This window comes from Physeter macrocephalus, chromosome 11 (genome assembly GCF_002837175.3).
Source record: "Physeter macrocephalus isolate SW-GA chromosome 11, ASM283717v5, whole genome shotgun sequence".
NCBI lineage: Eukaryota > Metazoa > Chordata > Mammalia > Artiodactyla > Physeteridae > Physeter > Physeter macrocephalus.
In genome coordinates this window covers 112,292,457-112,320,216 of record NC_041224.1, presented here as the reverse complement: position 1 = coordinate 112,320,216, position 27,760 = coordinate 112,292,457, and the positions used below count along the sequence as shown (strand labels likewise).

The 27,760-nt window shown below is 35.8% G+C and overlaps 1 long non-coding RNA gene across 1 annotated transcript; it reads left to right on the top strand.

Moving 5' to 3' along the window:
- LOC129392585 (uncharacterized) lies at positions 1–26,829 on the top strand. Its single transcript, XR_008618771.1, has 5 exons — positions 1–218; positions 4,160–4,224; positions 18,041–18,212; positions 24,527–24,637; positions 26,746–26,829. It is a non-coding gene; the product is annotated as an uncharacterized lncRNA (long non-coding RNA).
- The last annotated feature ends 931 nt before the right edge of the window (positions 26,830–27,760 follow it).

Sequence of the window (27,760 nt, the reverse complement as noted above, 5' to 3'; positions counted from 1 at the left end):
GAAAGCCCACACTCCAGAAGCTCATTAAAAGGGCCAAGTTACAGTACAGGTTTATTTCTGTCACAGCGTTTCTGAAAACAGTGACAAGGATTAATATGTTTCTTTAGTACTGGAAAAAGCCTGACACAGTCCCTTGTGAATTTGATCATCTGTTTCATCGCCTGTATAAGATTCAATCTCCTATTATATCCTGAAGTTCCAGCTGTAAACTAATGCTGGTAAGAATTCATAAGCTATTGCAGAAGCCTGGGGCAAAACTAATTGTTTTATTCAACAGTCACTTATTTATTTATTATTTATTTCATACCCCTCTCTTATCATCTTTTTCCACTGTTCCTCCTCAAAGTCAAGATGATCTTGGCTCTTTGTCTGCCTGCACAGAGCAAATATAGAGACATGGGAAGTTCATGCTGCCAGGAGCTTTCAAAAAAAGTTGCTACAGATCAGTGTGTTGTAGAAATGTGGCCCGATCTAAATTTCTTATAAAACTATTCTACTTTCCTTTCCTTAAAATGGAAATTCCGTATTAAAAAAGCAGTTATCTGCACAAACATTATAACCTTTGTGTTTTGTATAATCATGTGACATTAGGCTCTATCTGCTAGTGGTTGCTATGTTTCTGGGACATGATTTAACATGTGGTAAATGCAAATCCTAGTAAAGTGCAAACTATGTCATAAAATGATTCTGTTTTACATCAAAGTAGATAGGCAAATAGCTATTTGCTATTTTCAAAAATTAACAAAGCTATAACAATATGCTGTATAGATACCATAAAAAGTAATCTTTTGAATTGAGGAATCTCTGTCTCTAAGTCAATCTCTCTCTCTCTCTCTCTCTTTCTCAATTCAGTTGTAGAGTAATATTCCTTACCTACCAATTTTTGTTTATGGCAAATTACATGCTACATTAAATATTTAGATACAAAAATTTATATTCAAAATTTCAAACTTTAATGCAAGTACATAATAAGACACAAACAGAAGGATTCCTAATAGTCCATTTGTGTACACTTTATAAAAAGTTGGTGGAAATTAATGCAAGATTAGACAGAAGAAGTATATTCAGGGAGTGTTTGAAATTAGACATTAAGCTTCCATTCTTAACAGAAGTTGAGTGCTAATTCCCTATACATCACAGACATTTTAATCCATAATAACTGACTGTAAATACAGTATGAAGCTAGCTAGAGCCTTATTTACAACTGCCAATTTGCTGCCCTCCAGCACTAAAAACAAAAACAAAATGGTAGCACAAGAACTGCCAAGCAAAACACACCCTGCCCCTCATGTACACTCCTTTCTATTTCCACAAACAGAACCTCTTGCTTCTTGTTTTCCATCAACAAGTTCAACTATGGGATTTGAAATAAAGTTAAGGAAAAAGACATTTGCGTGACATGACAACAACAAGTAATTGTTAAAATGGTCATCTCTTTCAAACATGTGTCCCCTTAAAACATTGTAAGTGCTTGTAAGCATTTCATGGCACTTTTAATTGAGAAGTAACACATGTGCTATGCAATGCATATGTTGCAATGGCAGCCACTTATTTTTACTGAATAGCTACAAAATTTGCACTCAATTTTGTTCATATAATAAAAGCCCATGTTATGCGTTAAAAAGAATATATCATGGATATTTTGATTGATAAAGTCGCATTTCTTGTTCTTCATCCCCGGTGCCTTCCTATCATATCTCATTTACATAAATAATGGCAGCCCAATTATTTCTGTTTCTACTTTTTTTAGAAGCTTAAAGCATTCGTCAACATTTTAGTGAGGTTTTCCCTACGACCTTAATTCAATGAAAATAATTTCTGCTAAATGCTAGACAGTGTTTTACCCTTCTATTGTGGATAGCAGTAATTTGCATATTATTGCATCTATTACTTAACTTGTATATATTAAAATAGTAACATAAGGCATATAACAATGGCTTGCATACGTGATGCTATGAATAATTTGTTTATCAATAACATCTTTTTTTCAGTGAGCTCAGTACTTGTTATTTGATATTGAACCCTATCCTTATATACTCAATACATTGAGAACAAATGGGACTCATACATTAGAACAGAGTAGTGGCTACCAGAGGGTGAAGGGTGAGGGTGCAAAAGGGGATAGATGGAAACTAAATTTTGGGTGGTGAATACACTGTAGTGTGTACAGAAGTTGAAATAGAATGTTGTACACCTGAAACATATAATGTAATAAACTAATGTTACTTCAAGAAGAAATAAATTTAAAAAAAAACATGTACATCTTAATTAGCTTTTTAAGGTTTTTGAGAAGAAATTTTATTTTTATCACACAGAAAAAACTGAGGGTTACTCCTTGGACAAAAATAGGTGGCTAAGCCAATATTAAATCTCAATACCCTTTTGACTTTAGATCACATCTTAATATTTCATGCCAAAGGTTTATGAATTCCAAGGCTGGTAAACACATATGTGGAGATTTATGTTTTATTGGCTAGATTGTAGGATCCTTAAGACAGGGTAAATGTCTCATTTAACTTTTAACCAACACTAAATACGTATTTAGTATTCAGTAAATATTCATTAAATTGAATAAACTGAGGCTTTCAAGACATAAATTGCCAATGCATGATATCTTAATAGAGTATACAAATTCTTGTCCCTTACGGCAATGATGATCAGTTTTTCAGGTCAACATGTTTCAATTACAAATTGTTGCACAGACAATATTTATTGTGCCTTCTAATGGGAAATTAGATGAATAAGAAGATATGGGGATATATGTGTAGGTATAGCTGATTCACTTTGTTATAAAGCACAAACTAACACACCATTGTAAAGCAATTATACTCCAGTAAAGATGTTAAAAAAAAAAAACAGTGTCTGGCATGCTATAATTGGATGTTGCTTTACTCCTATAAATTAAAAAGATTATATATCTTAGAGAGAAAAAGGTGAAATTTTAAGAATTGTCTCTTTTTGTTGGTAAGTCTGTATAGTATCCTATGAAACATTAGTAAACATGAAAATATTATAGATACAAGAAAAATGCTATAAAAGGCATGATTGCTATAGGTTTATGAGAGAGTGCTAGTAAACCCATATCATTTGTTAGAAATCACATGTAAAAAATATAAAGTTTCGATTTTGTGGCTAAGTAAACAGCATGGCCTTATATTTACCATGGAAATCTATACCAAGAGACTAAGACAGACATAATTTGTTAAAACAAACTACTAAGACAGACATAATTTGTTAAAACAAACTATGAAAAATTTTTCTACCAATTTCTGTTCTCATATTAAATCCTAGAGTAGTCAGGCATTGAATTAAGTAAAGTAGGTCTATGATAGAAATCTGAGGCATATTTCTAAGGACAGAATCTGTGCCAACAGTGTCAATCAGATACTTAAAAAGTACTGTTTATTTAGGATGATTAATGACTATCTAATGTCTTTGTTGATTTTTCTTTGCAGTTAAGTGGTGGTCTCAAGTTTATTTTGGTAATAAAGCACTGTTCTGGGAAACGAATTCAAATCTTGAGTTCTCATCTATTTAACCTTTAGATTTTTGTTAAGTGGAAATTATGCTTTGTTCCCTCAGTTTCCTTTATTCTGCATTATACTACATCTTTTCATTCAAAAATGTCCAAACCAGTGAATTAGATACATATTGTAACGTACTGAAATCTGTAGCTACCCTTAGTTCAAGCAACTTCAGAAAGTTAAAATAAGTTTATGATCAATTGTATATGAAAAGAGTATTGCAGATCGTAGTGTAATTGTGCCCACAGTGAACAAAGTGAATGATTTGTGCTTTCTTAGCTTGTTCTCACTTGTCCACTAGTTTGTAAATTCTTTTACTCCTGAATATCAAACACATGACTCTATTTAATTATTTTAGTCTCCATGCAAAGAATAAACATCCCAATTAATATAGTTGTCATCAGTGTAGGTGATATATCCTGGGGAATTGTAAAGCTAAAATAACAAGAAAATAATAAATATTTACATAGGGTATACAGATACTTTTACCTCATTATAACCAACAATAATACCATAGATATGGCACTTAGACTGAAACTACTTCTTTATTCCCAAATCACAGATTGTCATCTTTGTTGAGCTGTTTGTTTGGAAATTTAAAATATGGTTATCTGACTAATTGATTCTTCTTACAGGAAGCTGTTCCTTTGGGTGGAAATTATAACATCAGAGAGAAGATTGGCCCACGTGAATTTCCAAGGTTTAGTCAACAATATTTATTAAGCTCTTACGGTATAACAGAACATTATATCAGGTTTTGTATGGGAATAGTCAAAAAATGAGTGTAGGGTACAGGATTCCTCTCCACAGAGTATTTTAATATGTATTAGAAAACTAGGACATTCATCAAGAAGACTTAGATGGACACTTTTATTAACCAGAGTTACATAAGTACCACGAAAAGGCCAAGTGGAGGCATGGTCATAATCAGGTAGGATTCATCATGGAAAAAATTTGTTTTAAGCCAGGTTTTAAAGTAATTAAGAACTATTGAATGGAAAGGGGAGAGACTTAATAAGCTCCCCAGAGGAGAATTAAACGTCCTTTGACAAGCACTGAGTGCCTTCTGTATGCAAGGCACTATGCTCTGGACTTCATTGACTTGCAAAAGACTCAGAGGCGTGCCTGCCCTCATGATCTCTCCATCTAGTGATGGAGACAGAGAGGTTAGCAACAATGGCATGTGCCAAGGCTCAGGAGCAGAACCATACCTAAAATCTTTAGAGAACCGAAAGACTTGTGTTTTTGCCTGCACTAAAGGTGCCACATAGAAGAATAAAAATTAACTAGTTTACGGAATTGCTGGAGTGGGTCAGTTGGCAAATGATCTTGAAAGCACATGCATCAGCTAGAAACAGTTTCAAGTCACGAGAGCTGTGAATCAAACTCCAAAATGCCATCAGTGGTCCAGGTTCCTTCTTTCTTTCTGTTCAATGAAACTCCAGAACTAAGAAGGGGAAATACCATGGGCCTGAAATTCCCTCTAGCATGCGCCCATGTGCACACACACACGCACACACACACACTTTCTCCATCGTAGTTAACTGGCACCGCATTCACCCAAACTATAAATATAGGAACCATTTTTTCTTCCTTTCCTCACCCCTTGTAGCAATTCCTATAAGCATTATATCCAAAATACTCCTGCATTTAGCCACCTGTTACCATCTTCACCACTACCACTCTAGTTCAAACCTCCAACATCTGTTATTGGGGTTATTACAATAGTAATTTACCTGATCGCCCTGAACTCTTATCCCTTACAATGTAGTCTCTTCTGATAACCAGAGTGATCTTTTAAAGAATATAAATCAGATTAGTCTGCTCACATGCTTAAAACTGCTGACAAGCCTTCCACTGCAATTAGAATTAAAACCTCAGATTCTGTATCATGGCCTGCCTACCTAGCCATAAATGATCTAACCCCTCAGCACTCTTCCACTTATTCTCTCCACACTGACACACTCCTTATACTTTATATACTTTCTTTTTTTCTTCTACTTTGTATGCTTATACTTCATATACTTTCTGTAGCCATTAAGATCATTCCTACTTGAATGTGTTTACACTTACTGTTTGCCCTTCCTACAATACTCTTCCCTCTAGATAATTACATCCATATATCTGACTCCTTATCTTTCAGGTCTCACAGGTCTTCAGAGTACAGTCAATCTAAAGTGATCTCCTTTCACCCAGGCACCATCCCTGTTCTATTTTTATTCACTGTAACTTTCACTATCTAAAATATGTATCTTTTAATGTATTGTGTCTGTCCAGTAGAATATAAGCTCCATTAGGCAGGCACATTATGTCATATGTGTTCTTGTTTCCCTGCACATAGAACAGCTCCTGCTTCAAAATAGGCACTCAATAAATACTTGTGGAATGAATAAATGATTAGGATGGCTTTGGAAGATGTCCACAGCATTGTCTTTGACATGAGGCAAGTTTGGGACTAACTGATGAGAACCAAGGAGAAATAGTAACACTTTTTTTGCAGTAGGAATAGTAATACTGTAGGAGGAAAACAAAATTAGTTAAAGGATGTCCTGGGACATTCGTCCACAGTACACAGAAGGCAGAGAAATGGGGCTATTCAGGTTTGGGAACTGAACTAAAAAAGAATAACAGGATTAGAGACTGCAGAGTCTAGTAGGATGACTATACAGCCCAATTTACTCAGGACAGTCCCGATTTACATCTGTTGTCCCAACTTAATTAATAACTATGCCTCCCTTTCATTCTCAAAAGAATGTTCCCTGGATGAAAAATTATATGATCAACCTAAGTTTAGGATGCTAAAGAACTATCCATGGAGTTCCTACCAGCCAGTGAAGACTAAAAGGAGAATCCTTAGTAGTTTTGTACCATGTCACTTGCTCCTCTGAAATGTAGAACAACTCAGAATGTTTTCCAAAGGCATAGGCCTCAAAGGGATCAACATGGACTTTTCCACCAGCTGCTTCAGTGACTGTGCAATAAGCAATCATCCAGGGATCTCAGCCTGAGCTATGTGAAAGTATTTGGCAAAAAGGAATTAACACTGCTACTTCTGATGCAAGAACAGCAAGTACTTCACTGAATCATCAAGTCAAACCAAAGATGGAAGGAGTCCCAGAATGCCAGCTGGGCTAGGTTCCCGCTTTAGTAAGCTAAATACAAAAACTTGATCAGGTCTCAAATGGCATTTATTTAATTAACATACAGGTAAAATGGGCCACATGAAGACTACATTACAATGAACAAACCGCATAACTATGTGGCAGCTCTTCTACTGCATTTGCAGACATGAGTCTAATAATTTTTATTCAATTTTCTTTAGACTTCTTCCAGCTCTGAGTTTAAAGAGAAATTTTTAAAAGCAGATTTAACAGGTTTTCTCTGATAAACTCTGTTACAATTTTTGTCATTAGCAGAATTAGTGTAATAGTTCACAAGCACAGGTACTTGCTTGGAGGTTTACGTATGTTATATCAGTTAATCTCTATACATACATGCCTCAGAGATATTGTGAGTTCAATTCCAGATCACTGCAATAAAGCAAATATCAAAATAGAAGTAAATCACATGAACTTTTTTGGTTTCCCAGTGCATATGAGTTATGTGCACACTATACTATAGTCTATTAAGTGTGCAATAGCATTATGTCTAAAAAATGGACCTATCTTAATTAAAAACTACTTTATTGCTAAAAAAAAATGCTAACCATAATCTGAGCCTTGAGTCATAATCTCTTTGCTGGTAGAGGGTCTTCCTTCTATGTTCATGGCTGCTGACTGAGCAGGGTGGTGGCTGCTGAAGATTGGGGTGGCTGTGGCAGTTTCTTAAAATAAGACAACAATGAAGTTTGCTGCATCAGTTGACCCTTCCTCTCATGAACGGTTTATCTGCAGCAGGCAGTGCTGTTTGACAGCATTTTACTCACAGTAGAACTTCTTTCAGCGTTGGAGTCAATCTCTCAAACCCTGCCTCTGCTTTATCAACTAAATTAATTTATGTACTGTATTCTAAATCATTTGTTATCATTTCAACAATCATCACAGCATCTTCACTAGACGTAGATTCTTTCTCAAGAAACCACTTTCTTTCCTCATCCATAAGCAGCAACCCCTCATCTGTTTAAGTTTTATTATGAGATTGCAGTAATTCAGTCACGTCTTCAGACTCCCAATTCTGATTCTACTCTTGCTATTTCTGCCACATCTGCATTACTTCCTCCAGTGAAGTCTTGAACCTTCAGAGTCATCCATGAGGGTTAGAATCAACTTCTTCCAAATTCCTGTTAATGTTGATATTTTGACATCTTCCCATAAATTATGAATGTTCATAATAATATGCAAAATGGTCAATCCTTTACAGAAGGTTTTCAATTTACATTGCCCAGATCCATCAGAGAAATCAGTCTGTGGCAGTTATGGCCTTTCTCCAATAGGAAGACTTGAAAGTCAAAATCAATCCTTGATCCATGAGCTGTAGTGTGGATGCTGTGTTAGCAGGCATGAAAAAAAACGTTAATTTCATTGTACATCTCCATCAGTGCTATTGAGTAACCAGGTGCATTGTCATTGAGCAGTAATGTTTTGAAAGGATTCTTTTTTTCTGAGAAGCAGTTCTCAACAGTAGGCTTAAAATATTCAGTAAACCATGTTGTAAATAGATGTGCTGTCATCCAGGCTTTGTTGTTCCGTTTACAGAGCACAGGCACAGTAGACTTAGCATAATTCTTAAGGGGCCTAGGATTTGGGGAATGGTAAGTGAGCATTGGCTTCAACTTAAACTCACCAGCTCCATTAGCCCCTAAAAAAAAAAAAAAAAAGGACAGAGTCAGCCTGTCCTTTGAAGCATTGAAGCCAGGCATTGACCTGTCCTCTCTAATTATGAAAGTCCTAGATGGCATCTCCTTCTAATAGAACACTGTTTCATCTACATTGAAAATCTGTTGTTTCATGCCAACAGGCACATGAAAAGATGCTCAACATCACTAAACATCATGGAAATGCAAATCAAAACCACAATGAGATATCACCTCATACTTATCAGAATGGCTACTACCAAAAAGATAGCAAATAACAAGTGTTGGCGAGGTTGTGGAAAAAAGGGAACCTTTGTGGCAGTCCAGTGGTTAAGACTCTGTGCTTCCACTGCAGGGGGCGTGGGTTCGATTCCAATTCTGGAAACTAAGATCCCACATGCTGTGCAGCTCCACCAAAATAATAATAATAATAAATAGAAATGTAAATTGTTGCAGCCAGTCTGGAAAACAATATGGAAATTCCTCAAAAAATTAAAAATAGAACTACCATATGATCCAGCAATTCCACTCCTGGGTATTTATCCAAAGAAAATAAAAGCACTAATTAGAAAAGAGATATGCACCCCTATGTTCACTGCAGCATTATTTACAATAGCCAAGATATGGAAGCAGCCCAAGTGCCTATCAAATAAATGAATGGATAGAAAAAATGTGGTATACATAGACAATGAAAAGTTAGTCATAAAAAATAATGGAATCTTGCCATTTGGAACAACACGGATGAACCTAGAGGATATTATGCTAAGTGAAATAAGTCAAACAAAGAAAGAAAAATACTGTATGATTTCATTATATGTGTAATCTAAAAAACAAAACAAATGAACAAACATAACAAAACAGAAACAGAGTGATAGATACAGAGAACAAACAGGTTGTTGCCAAAGGGGAGGGGAGTGCAAGGAGAAAAGAAGTAGGTGATGGAGATTAACAGATACAAACTTCCCATTGCAAAATAAATGAGTCACTGGTATGAAATGTACAGTGTGGGGAATGTAGTCAATAAATATGTAATATTTTTCTTTTGTGACATATCGTATTAGACTTATTGTGGTGATCATTTTGAAATGTATAGAAATATCAAAATACTATGTTTTCCACGCACATATGGTCACCTTATTTTTGATAAAGGAGGCAAGAATATACAATGGAGAAAAGACAGCCTCTTCAATAAGTGGTGCTGGGAAAACTGGATAGCCACATGTAAAAGAATGAAATTAGAACACTCCCTAACACCATACACAAAAATAAACTCAAAATGGATTAAAGACCTAAAAGTAAGGCCAGACACTATAAAACTCTTAGAGGAAAACATAGGCAGAACACTCTATGACATAAATCACAGCAAGATCCTTTTTAACTCACCTCCTAGAGAAATGGAAATAAAAACAAAAATAAACAAATGGGACCTAATGAAACTTAAAAGCTTTTGCACAGCAAAGGAAAACATAAACAAGAATCTTTTGCACAGCAAAGGAAACCATAAACAAGACGAAAAGACAACCCTCAGAATGGGAGAAAATATTTGCAAATGAAGCAACTGACAAAGGATTAATCTCCAAAATGTACAAGCAGCTCATGCAGCTCAATATCAAAAAAACAAACAACCCAATCCAAAAATGGGCAGAAGACCTGATTAGACATTTCTCCAAAGAAGGTATACAGATTGCCAACAAACACTTGCAAGGATGCTCAACATCACTAATCGTTAGAGAAATGCAAATCAAAACTACAATGAGGTATCACCTCACACCAGTCAGAATGGTCATCATCAAAAAATCTCCAAACAATAAATGCTGGAGAGGGTGTGGAGAAAAAGGAACCCTTCTGCACTGTTGGTGAGAATGTAAACTGATACAGCCACTATGGAGAACAGTATGGAGATTCCTTAAAAAGCTAAAAATAGAACTACCATATGACCCAGCAATTCCACTACTGGGCATATACCCAGAGAAGACCATAATTCAAAAAGAGTCATGTACCACAATGTTCATTGCAGCTCTATTTACAATAGCCGGGAGGACATGGAAGCAACCTAGTGTCCATCAACAGATGAATGGATAAAGAAGACGTGGCACATATATACAAAGGAATATTACTCAGCCATAAAAATAAACGAAATTGAGTTATTCATAGTGAGGTGGGTGGACCTAGAGACTGTCATACAGAGTGAAGTAAGTCAGAAAGAGAAAAACAAATACCGTATGCTAACACATATGTATGGGATCTTAAAAGAAAAAAAAATGGTGCTGAAGAACGTAGGGGCAGGACAGGAATAAAGACGTAGATGTAGAGAATGGATTTGAGGACACGGGGAGGGGGAAGGGTAAGCTGGGACGAAGTGAGAGAGTAAAAGGGAAGAAAATATGACACATTCTACAATATGGATGAACACTGGAGAGGTTATGCTAAGTGAAATAAGCCAGACAAAAGGACAAGTACTAGGGAGGGAGGGAGACGCAAGAGGGAGGAGATATGGGGATATATGTATATGTATAGCTGATTCACTTTGTTATACAGCAGAAACTAACACACCATTGTAAAGCAATTATACTCCAATAAAGATGTTAAAAAAAATAAAAGAACTAGAAAAAATAAACTAGAAAAAAAAACAATGTATGAGAGTTCCAGTTACCCTGTGTTCTTGCCAGACATGGAATTGACATTTTAAAACATTTAAGCTATTCTCATAGTTGTGAGGTTGTATCTCATTGTGATTTTAATTTGCATTTCCCAAATAGCTAATGGCTGGTTATGTTGAGCATCTTTTCATGAGCTTATTTGCCAGCAATATATCTTCTTTGGTGAAATGTCTGTTCATATGTTTTGCCATTTAAAAAAAATTGGTTTATTTGTTTTATTACTGTTGAGATTTGGGAATTTTAAAAAATATATATATTTTGGATACAAAAAATACTATGTTTTGTAACAGAAATTAACATAGTGTTGTAGGTCAACTGTACTGCAGAAACAAACTCATAGAAAAAGAGATCAGGTTTATGATTACCAGATGTGGGGGGTGGAGAAGGAGAAATTAAATGAAGGCAGTCAAAGGTACAAACTTCAAGTTATAAGATAAATAAGTGCTAGGGATGTGATGTACAACATGATGAATATAACTAACACTGCTGTGTGTCATACACGAAAATTGTTAAGACAGTAAATCCTAAGAGTTCTCATCATAAAGAATTTTTTTCCTATTTCTTTAATTTTGTATCCATATGAGATGATGAATGTTCACTAAACATATTGTGGTAATCATTTCATGATGTATCTAACTGAATCATGTGGTACACCTGAAACTTATACAGTGCTGCATGTCAATTATATCTCAATAAAACTGGAAGAAAGATACATACGTACATACATAAAAGTAAATCTGTTGTTTAGTGTAGCCACTTTCTTTTTTTTTTACTGAAGTATAGTTGACTTACAATGTTGTGTTAGTTTCAGGTGTACAGCAAAGTGATTGTTTTATATATATATATGCACATATATACATTGTATATGTATATATATGACACACATATGTATAATTTATTCAGATTATTTTTATTTTAGGATTTTACAAGCTACTGAATATTGTTCCCTGTGTTATACAGTAAAATCTTGTTGTTTATTTTATATATAGTAGTTTATGTCTGTTAATCCCATACTCCTAATTTATCCCCCCTTCCTCCCATTACCTTCTGGTAACCATGTTTGTTTTCTATGTCTTTGAGTCTGTTTCTGTTTTGTATATAGATTCATCTGTATTATTTTTTAGATTCCACATGTAAGTGATGATATATAATATTTGTCTTTGTCTGACTTCTCTTAGTATTATATTCTCTAGGTCCACCCACATTGCCACAAAAGACAATATTTCATTCTTTTTATGGCTGAGGAACATTCCCTTGTCTATATATACCACTTCTTTTTTATCTATTCATCAGTTGATGGACACTTAGGTTGCTTCCGTATCTTGGCTATTGTAAATAATGCTGCTATGAACATTGGGGTGCATGTATCTTTTTCAAATTAGTGTTTTCCTTTTCTTCATATATATATACCCAGCAGTGCTGGATCATATGGTAGCTCTATATTTAGTTTTTTAAGGAACCTCCATACTGTTTTCCATAGTGGCCACACCAGTTTATTATACATTCTCACCAACAGTATAGGAGGGTTCCCTTTTCTTCACACCCTCTCCAGCTTTATTATTTGTAGACTTTATGATGATAGCCATTCTGACTGGTGTGAAGTGGCACCACATTGTGGTTTTGATGTGCATTTCTCTGATAATTAGCAATGTTGAACATCTTTCATTTGCCTGTTGGCCATCTGTGTGTCTTCTTTGGGGAAATGTCTATTTAGGTCTTCTGCCCATTTTTTGATTGGGTTGTTTCCTTTTTTTATAGTGAGTTGTATAAGCTGTTTGTATATTTTGAAATTTAACCCCCTGTTGGTCTCCTTATTTGCAAACATTTTCTCCCATTCCGTAGGTTGTCTTTTCATTTTGTTGATGGTTTCCTTTGCTGTGCAAAAGCTTTTAAATTTCATTAGGTTCCATTAGTTTATTTTTTGCTTTTATTTCTTTTGCCTGGGGGCTGATCTAAGAAAATTTTGCTATAGATTATGTCTGAGAATGTTTTGCCTATGTTCTTTTCTAGGAATTTTATGGTGTCATGTCTTATATTTAGGTCTTTAAACCATTTTGAGTTTATATTTGTATATGGTATGAGGAAGTATTCTAATTTCATTGATTTACATGAGGCTGTCCAGCTTTCCCAACACCACTTGCTGGAGAGACTGTCTTTTCTCCATTGTATATTCTTGCCTCATTTGTCAAAGATTAATTGACCGTAGGTGTGGGTCCTGACAAGACCTCATCTCTGCCCCCTCCTACCCAGCTGTTGTGACACCTTCTTTATATCTTTAGTTGTGGAAAAGCTTTTCTGCTAGTCTTCAGGTTGCTCTCAGAGATAGTTGCTCTGTAAGTAGTTATAATTTTGGTGTGCTCATATGAGGATCCTGTCTCCTGGTTCATCAGTTTTAACAACACAACGTATGATGTTAAGAGAAGACCGGGGGTGGAGCTTGGGCTGGGATGGGTATCTGAGGCTCTCTATACTTTGTGAGTGGCTTTTCTGTAAGCTTAAAAATGCTCCTAAAAAAAGTAAATATGCACCTGATTATGTATGTTCACAAAAAAACTTTATTCTGGCTGAGACAGTGAACGTAAATGTAATCGTTTTGCAGAATTTGTCAGAAAATATGGTGAAGATCTCAGGTGTCTTGAACTTGAATAACTCACTCTATATAATATAGATAAATAGAGACAGACAGACAGACAGACAGAAGGAGAAAATTACAAAATTCTGCCCAAGATAATCAAATCATGGCAAATGAAATGTTGAACATAGGCCAAGCACAAGAGAATCTCAATAATAGCTTCTGTGTATGACCTTGGAATCATACATCTATGACCTTTGACTTCTCCTACACCTCACATGTGCAATTAGGTACAAAGTCTTGTCAGTTCTTCCTCAGTTTTAAATTATTCTGTTTAAAACACTTCTATTACTTTCCATAGCCAGAAAAATTCCAAACTCTTTAGAATTGCATTTAAAGTCCTTCAAGCCTCTGAATCTAATCAACATTTTAGTTTAGTATGTCCTGTTACAGTCTTGGGTTCAGTCAGACCAGAACACTCACCATTGCTGAACATGCCATTCATTTCCATGCCTAGTCTGTAACACTGATTCTCATACTTTGGTGTGCATAAGTAGAGTATGGGGAAGAGCTTATTAAAAATGCACATTTCAAAGAAAAAAAAACAAAAAAAAACAAAAATGCACATTTCAACAAAACAGAAACAGACTCATAGATAGAACAAACTGGTGGTTTCCAGAGAGAAGGGAGGTCGGGGGAATGGAAAAAATAGGTGAAGGAGATTAAGAAGTACAAACTTCCAGACATGAGATAAATATATCACAAGGATAAAATGTACAGCATAGGCAGTAAAGTCAATAATATTGTGGCAATTTTGTATGGTGACAGATGGTAACTGGACTTACTGTGGTGATTATTTCGTAATGATAAAAATATCAAATCACTATGTTGTACACCTGAAACTAATATAATATTGTATATCAAGAATAACAATAATAAAAAATGGCAAAAATTCAATGAAATAATGTAAAACTGGAATACAAGTTGGGATATCTGTTCTCTTATCCTGATTTAATAAAGTATTTGTGTTCTTTTTGAAAAAAATAAATAATGAAAAATACAAATGCACATGTCAAGTCCATGTACTGCATTATGACCCAAAATAGTCCAAAGGACCTTCCTGCTATAGAACAACCAAATATTTGATAGAACTGCTTTCTATACATTGCTGAGGTCACAGGAAATAAGGGAAATACTAAGGGCACCCCCCTACAGGGGAAAATATCTGTTTGCTGAACCTGGAGTAGAGTCAGCAGGCAGCAAGCAAATCAGAACCATGAAGCTTCCCTGAAGGTAGTGTCAGTATTAGCACTCTCATCAGGAACGTCTCAAGTAAGCGTCAAGGAAGAAGAGCTGAGCCCCAGGCTCTTGCATTAGCCAGTGGCTCTAGAAGCTTAAGTAGTTTCAGATTGATAGTCTCCTTACCATCAGGAGCTAACTACAAGAAAGGGGATCTGAAACTCAGACTCTTGTATTAGAAAGAGACTCTAGAAAAAACCTTAAGTGATCTTAGGCTGTTAATCCCCTCCTAAATAGTTAAATGCTTATTTAATGAAGGAAAAAAGACAAGGTTGGTACTTTTAAGGAACTTAGGCTTCAACAGTAGAAAGAAAGAAGTATAATCTGCTCTAATAGGAGAAGCTGAATGCATACAACATGTTATGTTTGCATAGAGGTGTCCAAGGTTCTCACAAATTAAGGTGAAACATGACCTCTTAATCAAGTATCTCCAAGCATGTAAAAAAACAAGCCATCATACATAAATCAGTAGAAACATCAAACAACAGACATATTCCCAAGGATTTCAGATACTGACATTCTGAGAAGCAAAATATAAAATTTCAACTAATGAAATGTTTAATAAAATAGAATGGGCAATCTCAAAAATGCAGAAGAGTAACAAAAACATGGACAGAGATTTGAAAGGGGACGAAATTGAAATTTTAAAGATAGAGAATATAATTTTGAAGTTAAAAACCAAAAGGGCATGTTTAAAGGCAGATTAGACTAAGCCAAAGTGAAGATAGTGAGTGAGAAGATAGATCTTAAGAAATTATCTAGAATTCAGTACAGAGAACAAAAAGATGAAAAATATGAATGATAGGATCCAAATATACAGACAGAATTAGAACTACATCATATATTTCATTGAAATACTAGAAAAAAAGAGAATGGATGAGAGGTACTTTTGCAGAGATAGTATCTGAGACTTCTCCAGAACTGATGAAAATTATGAATCCACCAATGTCCATCAACAGGAGAATGGATAAGTAAATAGTGTTAAGTTCACAATAGAAATTACACAGCAGTGAAAAGAAATGAACAACTACAAAAATCACCATAAATGATTCCTAGTAACATAATAAATTTTTTTTAAAAGGAGCAGAATATGATGTACTAATTATTTCATTCTTTTTTATTGAGGTATATTTGATGAATAATATTATAAAAGTTACAGGTGTACAACATAATGATCCACAATTTTTAAAGATTATATTCCATTTATAGTTATTATAAAAGATATAATATTTTGGCTATATTCCCTCTGTTGTACAATATATCCTTGTAGCTTATTTATACAGCATAGATTGTACCTCTTAATCCCCTACCCCTATCTTGCTCCTCCACACTTCCCTCTCCCTACTGGTAGCCACTAAGTTCTTATGCCTGTGAGTCTGTTTCTTTTTTGTTATATTCACTAGTTTGTTTTATTTTTTAGATTCCACATATAAGTGATATCATATAATATTTGTCTTTTGCTGTCTGACTTATGTCACTTAACATAATACCATCCAAGTCTATCCATGTTGTTGCAAATGGCAAAATTTCATTCTTTGCTATGACTAAATGGTATTCCATTGTGTATATATATGCTACACCTTCTTAATCCAATCATTTGTTGATGGGCACTTGGGTTGTTTCCATGTCTTGGCTACTGTAAATAGTGCTGCTATGACACTAGGGAGAATGTATCTTTTTAAATTAGTGCTTTGATTTTTTCCAGATATATACTCAGGAGTGGAATTGCTGGATCATATGGTAGTTCCATTTTTAGTTTTTTAAGAAAACTTCATCCTGTTTTTCATAGTGACTACACCAATTTACATTCCAACCAACAGTGTAGGAGGGTTTCCTTTTCTCCACATCCTTGCCAACATTTGTTATTTGTGTTCTTTTTAATGATAGCCACTCTCACAGGTGTGAGATGCTATCTCATTGTGTGGGGTTTTTTTTAAACATCTTTATTGGAGTATAATTACTTTACAAGGTTGTGTTAGTTTCTGCTGTGTAACAAAGTGAATCAGCTATATATATACATATATCCCCATATCCCCTCCCTCTGTCTCCCTCACACCCTCCCTATCCCACCCCTCTAGGTGGTCACAAAGCACTGAGCTGATCTCCCTGTGCTATGCGGCTGCTTCCCACTAGCTATCTATTTTACATTTAGTAGTGCGTATATGTCCATTCCACTCTCTCACTTCGTCCCAGCTTACCCTTCCCCGTCCCGGTGTCCTCAAGTCCATTCTCTACATCTGCGTCTTTATTGCTGTCCTGCCCCTAAGTTCTTCAGAACCATTTTTTTTCTTAAGATCCCATACATATGTGTTAGCATACAGTATTTGTTTTTCTCTTTCTAACTTACTTCACTCTGTATGACAGTCTCTAGGTCCATCCACCTCACTATAAATAACTCAATTTTGTTTCTTTCTATGGCTGAGTAATATTCCATTATTGCTCATTACAGTAATATGTGCCATATCTTCTTTATCCATTCGTCTGTTAATGGGCATTTAGGTTACTTCCATGACCTGGCTATTGTAAATAGAGCTGCAATGAACATTATGCTACATGACTCTTTTTGAATTATGGTTTTCTCAGGGTCTATGCCCAGTAGTGGGATTGCTGGGTCATATGGTAGTTCTATTTTTAGTTTTTTAAGGAACCTCCATAGTGTTCTCCATAGTGGCTGTATCAATTTACATTCTCACGAACAGTGTAGAAGGGTTCCTTTTTCTCCACACCCTCTCCAGCATTTATTGTTTGTAGATTTTTTGATGATCATTTTGACTGGTGTGAGGTGATACCTCATTGTAATTTTGATTTGCATTTCTCTAATGATTAGTGATGTTGAGCATCCTTGCATGTGTTTGTTGGCAATCTGTATATCTTCTTTGGAGAAATGTCTATTCAGGTCTTCTGCCCATTTTAATTGATTTTGTTTGTATTTTTGATGTTGAGTTGTATGAGCTGTTTATATATTTTGGATATTAACCCCTTATAAGTCATATCATTTGCAAATATTTTCTCCCATTCAGTAGGTCATCTTTTCATCTTGTTGATGGTTTCCTTTGCTGTGCAAAAGCTTTTAAGTTTAATTAGTTTCCATTTGTTTATTTATGCTTTTGTTTATTTTACGTTAGGATACTGATCCAAGAAAAATATTGCTACAATTTATGTGAAAGAGTGTTCTGTCTATGTTCTCTTCTAGGTGTTTTACGGTTTTGGGTGTTACATTTAGGTATTTAATGCTCCAGACCTCACTCAAAGTTGGCAGCGTTTTGTGTCACCCAGTATATACACCAGAGAAGTACACCTATATGTGGAATTTATTGCCTACAGAACCGAAGAAAAATAATAGGTGATGTGCTTCCTACTTTGTGGTAAGTGGGGCAAGATTAAGGAATTTTTCTCCTTGGAAGGGAAGTGTGGCTTTTCCCTGGCCACTGTATACCTGAAATCTTCACTGGCATGGTCCCTGAATCTTCATGGGGTTTATATCTCACCCTCTGGAACATAAGTGTCTTACCAAAGTCTCATGTTATTAGCCATCTCTTGTTTGTCTGGACCAATCAGTATGATGTTATTGATGTAATTTATCAGCATGATGTTCTGTGAGATGTCAATATAATCCAGATATTTTTGGACTATATGATGACAGTGGGTGGAAGAATTAATGTAACAGTGAGGTAACACTGTAAATCAATACTGTTGTCCATAATGTGTGAATGCAAACTATGTATGATTTTCTTTGCAAATTAGAAGAGCAAAGAATGCATTTGCTAAATTTTTAACCACATACCATATATTGAGGCATTGTTAATCTGTTCTAACAATGATACCAGCTCCAGCACAGTATCTGCAATCATCTTCAGTCATTCTCTAGTACCCATCCAGTTTCTATAAGGGCCAACCTGCCTAATTAAATAGACTTATAGGGACAACCACACCTGCATCTTTTAGGTCTTTAAATGTTGCATTAATCTGTACCATATCCCACAGAGTATGATATTGTTTTTAATTTACTATCTTGGTGGGGAGAACTGGAGGGCATGGAATGTTTCAAAGGTTTTCACTTGGCCTTCTCCACTGTGACAGCAATTGCCCCACAGGCCAAAGAACAAATATGTTGATTACTCCAACTGCAAGTATATTAATTGAAATTATACATTCAGAGACTCAGAAAATGAGTACTGGATGGATCCACAAGCATAGTGGAAACACTGTGAGTTGACCTCTAAGCCAGGATTCCATTTATTACATACTCCTCTTAAGTCTCCATTCTAAAAGGGGAAACTTGCTGAAAGTTTAAGTTTCCACATATTTATGTCAACACAAACTCTGGGTCTAACATTACTCAAAATTAGGAATAAGATGTCTGCATATTCCCCTTTCTCCTCTTTACAGTCATTCATGTAAACTGCTAGAGTTCCCTCTTCAGTGGAAGACAACAGAATCCAGTTTCTACAACGTATCGGCCACAACGTGGAACATTGTTATTTTTAAAAAATAGTAGATATTTTTTAAATGACCAAAAGTGAACAGCAAAACTAGTCAACAGAACCAGAGTACAAGGTGAATCAAACACTGGAATAAGTAAACAATAATTTTGAAGCAGCTATTAATTGGTTCAAGAATTTAAAGGAAAATTTGATCATAAGTGAATGGATGAAGAATCTCAGCTGAAAAATAGAAACTACAAGAAATGGGAATTCTCGTACTTCCCTGGTGGCACAGTGGTTAAGACTCCACCTGCCAATGCAGGGGACATGGGTTCGATCCCCACAGAACATCCCTCTGTGGCATGTTCGATCCCACATGCCACAGAGCAACTAAGCCCATGCGCCACAACTACTGAGCCTGTGATCTAGAGCCCACAAGCCACAACTACTGAGCCCTCATGCTGCAATTGCTGAAGCCCACACACCTAGAGCCCACGCACCTCAATAAAAGAAGCCACCACAATGAGAAGCTCATGCAGTGCAGCGAAGAGTAGGTCCCGCTCACCGCAACTAGAAAAAGCCCATGCACAGCAACAAAGACCCAACACAGCCAAAAAATAAATTTAAAGAAAAAAAAGAGAGAGAAATGGGAATTCTAAAACTGAAACAGTACAGAGTCTGAAATTAAAAATCCCCTCTATGGGGTCAAAGATTGTAGATGTCAAGAGACAGTTTCACTGAACTTTAAGATAGAGCAATAGTAATTACTTCAATCTTAATTGGTGCTAGTGTCCTAAAAGATATTTTCCCCATCACATGAACTTTGAATCCAATAAAGATGACCTATTGAAAATAAAAATAGAAGCCATTGTTATTTTACAATTGCTTACATAAACACACACACATGCAAACCTACACTAAAAGGGTAAAAATATGTGTTATTATTATTAAAATTAAAACTTACTTAGGTCTATTGACTTCATTCCATTTCTGTTTATTTTATCTAAATAAGAGCATCTTATAATGTCAAAAATATTTTTTCGGACTTCCCTGGTGGCACAGTGGTTAAGAATCCGCCTGCCAATGCAGGGGACACAGGTTCAATCCCTGGTCCGGGAAGATCCCACATGACATGGAACATCTAAGCCCGTGTGCCACAACTACTGAGCCTGTGCTCTAGAGCCCGCAAGCCACAACTACTGAAACCCGCGTGCCTAGAGCCCGTGCTCCACAAGAGAGGCCACCGCAGTGAGAAGCCCACACACCTCAATGGAGAGTAGCCCCTGCTTACCTCAACGAAGAGTAGCCCCCGCTAACCGCAACTAGAGAAAGCCCATGCACAGCAACAAAGACCCAATGCAGCCAAAAAGAAAAAGATAATAATAATAAATTTTTCAATGTAGATACACAAAAGATACAGAAAAATAAAGAGAAGAAAATAAATATCACCAAAAGACAATGTCAATTAGCATATTACATTTTGATAGATTTATTTCTCCTCTTTGTCTAAACAAAAATAAATATATTATTTTTATTAAAGTAGGATCTTTGTGTAAATAATGTTATTGACTGATTTTTCATTTAACATTTTTTCCTGATTTTCCTGTGTCATTAAGCATTCTTTTAAAATATAATTTTAATTGCTTTATGTATCTGTATCAGAAATTATAAACCTATCCCTCTATTGTTGAACAAATGAGTTGATTTCATTTTTCAGTATTGCAAATATCATTGTAGTAGATTTTGTTGCATACAACTCTGCCTGAATTCCTTCTTATTTATTTAGAAAACTTAGAATTGGGATTAGTTATATAATTTTATTAGTTTTCTAGGACTACTAAAACAAAATAATACCGATTGGGTTTCTTAAACAACATAAATGTATTATCTCACAGTTTGGGAGGCTGAAAGTCTGATACCAAAGTGTAAGCAGGGTTGCTCCTTCTGAGGGCCATGAGAGAAGGATCTGTCCTAGGCCTCTGTCCTTGGATTGTTGATAGAAGGCCATCTTTCCCCTGTATCTTCACATTGTCTTCTCCCTGTGTCTGTGTCCAAATTTCTTCTTCTTATAAGGACACCATTCATATTGGATTAGGGCCCACTTTAATTACTTCATTTTAATTTAAACCCTCTTTAAAAATTCTATCTCCAAATACAGTCACATTCTGAGGTACTGGAAGTTAGAACATCAACTTTTGAATTTTTGAGAGTACACAATTCACTCTGTAACAAATGACTCTGAACATTTTTAAAGGTGTGAATACATTTTACCAAATAGGCCTCTATAAATTGCATGTCTATCCAGACTCAGGACTGGAAGACTCACATAAAGCAAAGTTACTCCTGCGGTATTGATATTTCCCTCTAAATGAATACATGGAAAGTAATTCCTTTTGAAAATGGAGAAGAGGTCTATATCAGGCAGCTTCTCAATGTTTGGAGCATATTGAGAGTTTACTTATTATACATGTAATTCAGTAAGAGCTCTTGCAGAAATACCACCTGGATTACTTCTCTGTTCTGAGATACATGGATTATAATCACATTATCCAAATGTTTAATATTAGTTTGTCTTAAAATAATATATATATACACAATATACTTTACCAGTATGTTATGGCTTTTTACAGAAGAGACATTTTAGATCAACTTCTCAAATGTTTCTGCCATATTTTGAAATGCTACTTGCAATCAGGCAATAAACTGAAAGGCAACTAAAGAAGTCCAACACAGCTGCTGGAATAATCTTCCATAAATGTTGTTTGGATAACATCATTCCCTCTCTTAGAAAGCTACAGTGGCTTTCAACTTCTTTTTGTTCCAAATATGAACTTCTAAATATTTGCTACAAGGTTTGGAAAAATTCAAAACCACCTACCAAGACTAGTGTTTTCTTTGTCTGATGAATCACTATCAGTTCCCATTCTATCAAACAACAGCTACTTAACTTCCAGGGCATGTGTATCTCACTCTCATGGTTGACTTTCATGGGGCTAATCTTCACTGCATTGCACGGGGTTCTCATTGTGGTGGCTTCTCTTGTTGCCGAGCACGGGCTCTAGGCACGCGGGCTTCAGTAGTTGTGGCACACGGGCTCAGTAGTTGTGGCTTGCGGGCTCTAGAGCACAGGCTCAGTAGTTGTGGCTCACAGGCTTAGATGCTCCATGTCATGTGGGATCTTCCCGGACCAGTGATCGAACCCGTGTCCCCTGCATTGGCAGGTGGATTTTTAACCACTGCGCCACCAGGGAAGTCCCTGTAGAGCATTTTTTGACCAGCTAAACTGCACAGCCCAAGATCAGGAAAACTTTTTCTCTGCTGAAGCTGAAGAAGTAAAAATATTCTCAGGAAGTCATCTCACATGACAGCAATTGAGGCTCCTGGAAGCACCAACAAAACTAAAGGTGAATGTAGTCTTTCTAACATTGATAGAATAAGATCAAATACAGACAAATAGAACAGAGAACAAAAGACATTCCTGAGCAATAGAAGTTGGCCGGGGGCATGCAGGACCTTTAAAGAGGCCCTGAGAATATTAGGCACTGAAAAGAGAGGGAGGGGAGTCAGACCAGTTTCACCAGACCTACAAAGCACCAGGCAGAGACTTCCCCAGCCAGATGCCTCCCATCAGAGATTCTGAAAGCTTTTAGTCATGTGCACTATTACCCCTTATGGTATACTGCATAAGTCTCATGACACCATCATGTTTAAAGCAAAAGAATGACTATGACTGTGACTATGTTTAAAGCAAATTCACATCCTCTTCTTTTTTGTAGAAAACAGTCTCTGTACACATGTGTAAATATTAAAGGGAGAAATCTGTTTAGATATGCTTCCTGAAGAATACAGAGTACCAAAAGCATTAATATGTTTTTGAAATAATATATCCTATAATTTGAGTAACTTGAATTTTTAATCATTTTTTTTCTTTTAACACTTTAAATGTTAAACACTTAAAAGACCAACTTATTTGGGGACAGTTTAATGGTATATATCATATATATATATCATATAATTTGATAAAATTTTAATCATCTGTATTTTTTCTTTGAACACTTTTAAGGATAAATACTTTAATGGATAAAGTCATATGGGGGCAAATAGTTTAAAAAGAAACTTCAAATGTAGCCACAAAAAGTTCATGGTTGAGGGAGGAAGGGGATCTGGTATGGAGCTTTATTTAAGTGGATATTCACAGCAGTTCTGGATAACCTGTGTATGTCAACAAAAGGCATATTATCTCTTAGAAAGATAAACTATCACTCTTCATCTCTAACTCACATACCCATTAGTCTTTGCTTTACGAATTTTAAACTAGCTTTTTCATGCTCCATGTAATTACCTGTTTCTCTATCTCTCCTCTCTCCATTTGCTCTGGCCCGATTCTTTGTATTTCCTTTTCCTGGAGGATTTCTCTGCATATGCTCCAGGAAAAGTAGTACCTCATCACATAAATGGAAACAGAAAAATTGGCTTCAACCTAACTCAGTTAATCAAAAGGACAAAAGAGTTCGTGGTACTTATCCTAGAATTTTGGAAGAAGAAAAAAAATTCATGAGGCGAGAAGGAAGGAAAGAAGGGATATTCTTAGAATATATTTTGTCTATATATATTTTTACATATCAACTATCAGTATCCACTAAAATGATTTTTTCTTTGGAGAAAAATGGAGGGAATAGAAAATTATATGACCATATTTTTCCAGAGTGCTAAAATAAAAGCACACCAAAAAAAAGAGAGACAGAGAAAGTAAAAAGAAACACTACCTTGGTGTTTTTTTTTTTCAGCTCAGCACCTTGCTCTTGTGCTTGTTTTAGAGATTTTTGGAAAGCTAATGGTTAGAGCATTTTTAAATAAAAATGAGTTGGGAAAGTAAGACATCAGTAGACAACTGTTCTGGATTGTCTTTAGCTAGCAAGAACCTATATAAACTTCTTTCGGAAAAATCTTAAAAATGTTTATCACTTTAAAAAGAAAAAAAAGAAATATTGAGATGTCAAAGTTTCACATGGTATGTACCATCAATGTTTTTTGTGTTAAAAGATAACATTACACTGATTTATGTGAACATACCATTGTAGCAACAGACTGTGGCATCAGTTGTAAGCAAAAGAAGTTGGAAGCAAAAAGAAGACAAAGTGGTTAATGTTCTGAATACGTACAGTGTAATTAAGTGAATGGTTTAATTTTGAATACACTTCAAGTGGGCACATGCCCAGTCAATTGAATTTCTTTTTCTTTTTTTCAAATGCTAGTGTTTATCGCATTCACCAACATGATCAGTGACCAAACTTCAAATTCTGCTGAAGTGAATGACGTTGAAATTTTCTTGACCTTCCTCATCCTATACATTCATATTCCAAGGGGTAAATATTATCATCCAATGAAAGTTTATGTATAAACTGTTTCCACTCATTTCTGAATCTGATACCAATAAGGCTGTGGGCTTTTGATCCATAAAATAATGTTATGTTACTTTTATCAACACTTTCTAAATTAAACCAAAAAAATTTTATTCCCCTAACTGAAGTTTCAAACTAGAAATCTGAAGCTTTTGAAGCAAAAGGCCCTACCAGAATTATTACTAAATAAATTCCTTAAGTTATTCCATACATTTTCGTCCTCTACATTCCTGATTCTGATGCTAAAAATAAGCCAAATAATTCATTTCCAATTTATTAATTTTATTAAAGTTTATTAATTTCAGCACCCTATTAGAATTCTCCCAATCTTTCAATAAAGACACATAACAAACAGTAACACATTTAACTTTTTTTTTTTTTTTTTTTTTTTTTTTTTTTCGGTACGCGGGCCTCTCACTGCTGTGGCCTCTCCCACCGCGGAGCACAGGCTCTGGACACACAGGCTCAGCGGCCATGGCCCACAGGCCTAGCCACTCCGCGGCATGTGGGATCTTCCCGGACCGGGGCACGAACCCGTGTCCCCTGCATCAGCAGGCGGACTCTCAACCACTGCGCCACCAGGGAAGCCCCACATTTAACTTTTATTAAAAGTTTTAAAGTGCAATTAGACATATATGTATATATAGATATGTGGATATATTATAAGAATTCAAAACTTTATATATATAATATTATATGCTACGATATTGTAACACACATTGTTCACTCTACCATGGAGTGCAGTTATATTTATGGAAATGTATTTAGATTTCTAAAGTTCTGTTGCTCAAAGTAGAATATTCCAAACACTGGGGTCAATTATTTTTTCCCTACATTTCCATCCATTGCTCAAAATCATACTATATTTTATTTTGCTACATATTTAGAAAATTATTTCTTGCAGAATATTTTTCTTTCCTGGAATTTTCTGGTGGCTGCAATTAATTTTCTTTATTTTTTATATGTCAAAAGAAACATGTCTTTATATTCATTACTAAAATCATCCAGAGCTTTGTAGTTATATTATTTGATATTGTGCATTTTTGGAAGATATTCCTTTCACGTCAATCTGACTTCCAGCTTAGTTTGATTGTTTTATAGGCTTAATACATAGTTGTCAAGCTATTATTCCTTTTTGTTGCATTCCTGGGATAACCCAACTATTTTTTATCTTTATCTTTCTTTTTCTTGCATTCTTTTTTGTTTGTGTGTTTGTTTTGCTGCAGTAAATCCTTCAGTAATCCCCCTGACCCAAAGCCTGTATAGCATTGAGATTTCTAAGTCATCACCTTTTGGAAAATATTTTTATTTTGACATTTGGTTAGTAGTTTGGCTTTATTTCTTTGCCATATTCCTTAGCAAAGAGGAAAAACATGGAAGTTCTGGAAACCAATAAACAGTTGCAAGATATGCATTGTTTTAGAGGTAAATTGTAAACAACTAAACCCATGTGGCAGGCCAAATCATGGCACCCCAAAGATGTCAATGCCCTAATCCATACAACCTGCAAATATATTAAATTACATGCAAAAGATTTTTCAGGTGTTGTTAAGGTTACATCTTGAAATAAGGATACTATCCTAGATTATTCCAATGGGCCCAGTCTAATCACATGAGTCCTTAAAAGCAGAGAACTTTCTCTGGCTGACATCAGAAGAGCTACAGCAAAAGTCAGACTGTAAGGACTAAATGTGCCCTTGTTGGTTTGAAGATGGAGAAGCAATGTGATGAAAAATGTGGGTGGACTTAAGGAGAGGGTCCTAGTTGACAGCCAGCAGGGAAGCAAATCCTCAGCCCTACACCCATGAAAAACTGAATTCTGCCAACAACCTAAATGAGCTTGGGCATGGATTCTTTGTTATAGCTTCCAGATAAAGGACCAGACCTGCTGACGCCTTGATTATGACCTTGTGAGACCTAAAGCAAAGAAAATGGTTGAGCCCAAACAGACTTCTGACCTATACAACTGTGAGATAATAAATGTATATTGTTTTAACCCACTAATTTTTTTTTTTTTTTTTTGCGGCACGCGGGCCTCTCACTGTTGTGGCCCCTCCCATTGCGGAGCACAGGCTCTGGACGCGCAGGCTCAGTGGCCATGGCTCACGGGCCCAACCGCTCCGCGGCATGTGGGATCTTCCCGGACCGGGGTACGAACCCGTGTCCCCTGCATCGGCAGGCGGACTCTCAACCACTGCGCCACCAGGGAAGCCCTAACCCACTAATATTAATGTGATAATTTGTAATGGCAGCAGTCTAAAACTGATTCTTTGGAAACTTCAGGAATCTAGAGTACCAACAAAGAATTTATAACAACTAAAAAAGAAGATACAACAGCCAGGAAAATGGAAAACCATTCACAGGGAGATATGCTAAATCTAATTAGCACTCCTCTCTAAGGGCTTGTTGCAAGTTGTTTCTCTGGGAATAACTGAAAATGAGTGCTCAGAAGATTTATTAAGTTTTATTAAGTGCTCTCAGCATCCACACTGCAGAAGGAAAGAGAAGGAAGGAGGATTGTGTGGTGAGAGAAAGTGAGCTCTCACACAGTCTAAATGAAGGCCTCAGCTAACCCTGCAGGGGGTTCTGAAGCTGGATGGCCCTTATTCCAAGACAGGATGGATGGTTCAGGTCTTTATATCCATACTTCAAATAGTTACTGGGTGTTGCAGCCCCAGTAAATATTGTGACCTTGAACAAGGATACTCATTGCAACTGAAATCATGCCTCCATTTAGGTAGCTGACAGCTGAGAGCTTGACGCTAGTAGCACTTATAGCAGCAGAAGGAATAAGGCCTTCATTCCAGAAGAGGGATCTTGGTGTCACATCACAGCATCCACTACATGGCTGCTATTACCAAGTCACCTGCAGTTTGTGTTGAAACACAGTATACTGTGTCTTGTGGTTAAGAGGTTATTTTCAAAACCAAGATCCATGATCTGTTTATGCATAAATTAACTCAGTCAACAGATTTTTGTTATTAAGTAACAAAATGCCCCAGGTACTATGCTTACTTACATAGTTACTTATTTACATGCTTTGTAAGATTTTGATTCTTTTCAGTTTATTGAGGCTTTTTTTTATAT